The sequence below is a fragment of the Pinus tabuliformis genome, chromosome Q (genome assembly GCF_031772625.1).
Source record: "Pinus tabuliformis cultivar Carrire ecotype Pingquan chromosome Q, CPIR1, whole genome shotgun sequence".
Taxonomy (NCBI): domain Eukaryota; kingdom Viridiplantae; phylum Streptophyta; class Pinopsida; order Pinales; family Pinaceae; genus Pinus; species Pinus tabuliformis.
Genome location: NC_142296.1, coordinates 467,249,458 through 467,254,880, shown reverse-complemented (window position 1 = coordinate 467,254,880; position 5,423 = coordinate 467,249,458). Strand labels below are relative to the sequence as shown.

The 5,423-nt window shown below is 36.0% G+C and overlaps 1 pseudogene; it reads left to right on the top strand.

Moving 5' to 3' along the window:
• The first annotated feature begins 1,427 nt into the window (after positions 1-1,427).
• LOC149220211 (uncharacterized) lies at positions 1,428-3,792 on the top strand (annotated as a pseudogene).
• Positions 3,793-5,423: the final 1,631 nt, after the last annotated feature.

Below are 5,423 nucleotides of genomic sequence, written 5' to 3'. Positions count from 1 at the left end.
CCCATTCACATCTTGTGGTTAAGATAAATGACATTCACCATAACTATAACTAAAAGCATGCATTGGCACATCATGAAGTGAATGAAAAGATTAATTCTGGAACTAAGCTGATACAAAACTCATAAGGAAACATAACAGAAAAATTAAATAAATTTTTAAGTTAACCCCACCTGGAGCATTATCCAAGCTTCTAGTAAGAGGACAAAATTACAAGGGGTATTAGAAAAAAAATTATGTCTGAGTAACCCTGGCGCCCAAACTCTATTAATAGAGAAGGGTAGAAGGAGGAAATGATTCACTTAATATAAGTTAATTCAAAACAGAAATTACAGTTTGATTCATATATAAGAGGAATTCCTAAAAGGAAAAAGAATAATGCACAGCGCTAAGACACCATGTTAGGCTTCAGGGCGTGACATTCGGGGCTATTGAGAAAAATTCTCATCTAAGAAGGGAAGAAATATTTTGGCTCGAAACTAAAAGTAGCCAGGCAAGCTTAGGAAGGACTTCTAAAGTCTTTTCTCTATGCAAGAGAAGTAGCATTTCCAGGAAGTTAAAACTTAGGTAGGGTAACCAACCTATAGATGGAAAAGCACTTGTTAGCGTTCACTCGAGCTCAGGAAGGCTCGGTTTGTAAGAAAGGAAGTCTGTAAGCATACCTGTCATGGGAAACCATTTGGAAACAATAAAGATCAATTAGATAATAACGTTAAATGGAAAATAGAGAACAATACTCTGTTTTGGGGATGATGATAAGAGAGAGAATCACATTACCTGTATATGTGCTGTGAAACATGGTGTTTCAATTCATGCACTGAACCAAAATGCAAGGCAAATAAGAAAAAGGGGAACCAACAATAACCGAATTATTTTAGGCTAAAGTATAAAAATACGAATAGGGTAGACCAGATTCTAATGCAGCCAATTTAACATGAGAATGGCCAGGTACTAGGAGAAGATTCACCTAGTTCCCTATTATTGAGGTCATACCTCTATCGCAGTGGGCTCCTTCCATCCTGCACATGAAGGTGTGAAAACATTAAAACTGAAAACCTCTCCACATACCAAGTGATTCAAATAGGGAAAACAAAATTTGGAAATGTGAATGAAGTTATTAAGGTTAGCAAGATGCTTCAAAATTATCTGAAAGTGTGAGAAATTGATTTGTGGTGGCATATTCCTCTGTGAATGTAGGAAAGAGGGATTTAATCAAATCATCACAGCGTCGAATGAATATGAATCAGATGGAAGCACATTACTAAAATGGAGTTCCATGCATTTGGACACAATCATTAGATGATGGGACATATTGGTGAACATTACAGAGGCCACATACCACCATTGCAGAAACCTCGGCTCAAGCGATAGAGTAGCAAAAACAAGCGAGGGTAAGTTTAGCAGAAGGAAACCTTAGGGTTTGTGCGAACATGTTGAGTCGTTGATGGGTAGGCAATGATTTAGATCGTTGATATTTCCTACCTCAAAATCAATGAGGCCCATGTGAAGAGTACTCAAATTCGCGTGGAAAGTACACAAGTAGTGAGCAGGTTAGAGGTGGACATAGAAAATTTTAGGGGTGAATTTTAGCCCATGGGTGAAATTCAAGGGGTTTATATTTTGGAAGGGTGAATTTTTTTATATTGCACCAATCTTCTATAGTTCGCCCAAAAATTATTTAAAATATAAATAATTATTATTTTGGGCATGAAAAATAAACCAGCTAAATATTCAAAGCACCGAATTCGCCTTGTTTTTAGGTGGGGTTTTCTTCAATCACCCCTGATTTCCATGAATGTAGGTGGGTTTTGCTTCCAGTCACCCCAAATTTTTAGAAATAACACCCCTACCATTCTTGGAAATCAAAGGTAGGGTTGAATTTGTGGGTTTGGTTTGGAAATCAAAGGTAGGGTTGAATTCACAGGTTTGGTTTGATTCTCTTGTATAAGGAACAACTATGCGATTGAGTGAGTGTTCATAGTGGGTAGAGTGACTAAGTCAGAAGATGGCCTCTTGCTGCTAAAAATATCTTTTTCCCTATTGCTCTATCTTCTAGCATACTCTTGTGTCAAAAAGGGGCCCGATAATTCACCCATATTCAAATATATTATTGAACATGTCGTTGCGGAGGTGGCACTTAATACTCTTTCCCATAGAGGCCCTTATCGATTTGTTGCTACAAGAATCCTGGCATGAATTTTGTTTTGGTGGTGTTTTGAATCTTATTTTCTAGATTATTTATTGCCTTTTATGGTCACCACATTTCGTTTAAATAGGATGAGATGGGGCATAGAATTTTTTTCGGCAAGAGATAACTCAAATAGAAGGAGCAACAATGCATGTGTATACCACTGCACGGTCTGGTCTAGGCCATCTACCCTATTTTACTTGCATTGTGGAGTTAGATGATTTAATCTATATGGGTGATCAGGCCAAGAACAAAAACAGACTGAGAAGAATGATTCCATGACTGTCTGGTTAAGTTTAAAACAATGTAAGTGCTTCATAAAATTTTATTATTTTATATATAGTTTAAGATGTATTTTTCTTATAATAAGTATTATATTTTTGGGCTTGTGTTTTCATGTGAAGTTTGAGAAATGTTTTTCTCCCTTGCTACTAAATAGTTTAGTAGGTCTGATTTATATATGCTAATTTTATTGGTTTTGTGGGATGGAAACTTGGGTTTTTCTCATAGACACCAACAGAGGGAGAATGTAACGATGAGCAGGAGAAAATCACTATTGCCAAATAATTTTCACATCATATATCCAAGGAGATAGAATTGGCCCAACATCAGAAACAACAACACTCAGCATCCAAGAGAAAGATGCTCACCTAGAGAGAGAGAGTAGGAGCCATGTTGAACACCAACATTATGAAACCTAGGATGGAGGAGCATCACAATGCGTTTCTTATGATTTTCCTGCACAAGGTTGTTCTAGCTTCATTTCTAGTCACAATCATCGTTGTTAGCAATAATTTCATCATCTTCCTCTGCCATCGTCTGGGTCTAGGATTTTGCCGCTAATTATGTTTATTTTTTTGCATAGGAATATACCGGGTTCTCTTTATGATTCACCTTCATCCTCCTCTCTCTCAAGGGACATTATTGCAGCTAATAGATTTCTTATTGGTGATTGTGTTGGGAGCTCTCTGCATGACTCATTGCCATTAGCACTATCTAGGGAAGTTATTGTAGAAAACAGAGCTGCTGCAAATGATAGAATTGTACATAGAAGAGCATCTCAGCAAGTGCCCACCCCATTTGAAGAACATGAGAGAGATGAAGAGGAATGGATTAAAGGTGATATCCCAAGGGATAACAACATTCCTACATTAGGCATTTCCAATGTATCAGAGTGGGTTGCAACATTTTCTTCTACCAATTTGTCACCCTGGTCTAATTCAATGCAATCTTGGGGTTTGCATAGGTAGCAACAGTAGCAAAGGCAACAACAATGGATGCCACAAACTATTCCTCAACCTGGGTCATCCTTTTTAGCACCTGGATACTATGGGTCTCCTTCATCAATGGTTGGACCTGTGACAATAAGGACATCAATACTAGTTTTCTTAGCACCTCCCTATCGAAGGCCTCATTCAGATTTCTTAAGAAATGACACCAATTTGGTGCCTTCTCCACTCCAAACTACATAGGTAGTTCAAATTCGATAAGTTATCCCAGTTTTCTCTAGACCATCTATTCAGAGGAATTTACCTCAAAACCGAAAGCCAAGTTCCTTAGATACTGAAGACTCCACACTTCAATTGCTCAATCAGCTTAGGCTTTGAAATTTGTCTAAAACAAGTTAATCTATTGATATTCTTCACATTTAACTCTGAAATTTTCCTATCTTCCAAGTTGCTATTGATATGAGAGGGAAGTATCTGTTATAGATTCTGACTCTGCTTTTCACTTCCTATGTTTTATGAGGTTACACAGTTGAATGTTTATGCCATATGAATTTTTGAGGGTGTTCAAAGCTATCAACCTATATGACTAGATGTTATTATCCATATAAATATCGTTGTAATAGATCTTTTCTACCTATTTCTCTAATTCTATTAGTGCTAACAGATTTCCATAAAGCGGTTGTGTATTTTAGAAGTTGTTCCCACTTCTGGTATCAACGGTCTTCGTATATCATCATTTTGGTGGCATACCGTGAACATGTTGTAGTATGATTTTGATGCTAGGTGTAATTGAAACAAGGTCATAGAGACATCACTTGTAAATGAGGATCCTATGTATTTTTGTTTTAATCTGCAGTTTTTTATGTAGGGTATCAACCACAAATCTATTGTATTGCTTTCTATATTCAAATTTAATCACTTTCTCTATATTATATGTGAATGGGTTATGCCTCCTACTCTCTAAAACTTGGATCAACCTTCCAAAATTTTCCCACATCCTTATATATTGCAATTTTCATATTTTTCTTTGCATCGTGTAATTGCCCACTTTTCTACTCTCTTGGTTTGGACTTTCTTCTGTATTTCTTGATGTATGGATTGAACTTTATCATCTGCATTAGAGCTTTGAAAATATTGGGTGCTTGTGGAGAACAATTTGTTTATGTTAGTCTTTCATGGACTTTTGGTATGGTAGATGTTGTTGGATAAATGAATGTATATATTATGATATATTGCATTGGAATATAGGGGATGTTATATTTGTGCTATGGGTGTGGAAAAGTGTCATCTTAATGTTTTGGTCCTTTGGATAGAAAGCATGGTTTAAAGGAGTTTGTTGAATGTAGGAAAAATGACCATCTGATTAGTCAGATAACAGATTCATTAGATGATAGATTTCACAACAAAAATCGAGAGATAAATGCATTAAAACCCAACAGAACCTAACATATTTTCACTCGAATATATATAATGTGTTTATTGATAAAAAATTAGAACCTTGGAAAATGCCAAAGAATTTCTTGAATATAATCCAAGTACTCAAAATATTTAAATGGTTGCCTCGTGATTAAGTTGACTAGACCATTTCCATCACAAAACATTCCACTCTCCACATAGTTGACCTAAGGTTTGAATAAAATTATTTTACTACGGTTCTAGTGACAAATAATCAGTATTATTATTAGTCCCTGCAATCATGTCCATGTTGGAGAGATTGGCCATTGTCTTCTAGTGCATATTCATGCAACTGGACTAATTGCTTGGTTAGATTTTCCTCAAAAATACAGCAAATTTTTGATGTGTTGAGGGCAGCACAAGCACCTACTTTACAACACATATTTGGTGGAATAAAATCAAGCTTATGGAATATGTGTTTGGACTCAATTTTCTATGAAGGGTCAAATTTTGTGTAACATTGTTCATTTATTTAGAAGAAATAAATTGTGATTTATTCCCCTTTGATGCTTGTGTTTGTTTCTGGAGACGTTTACTTTGTAACTCCCTTCTTA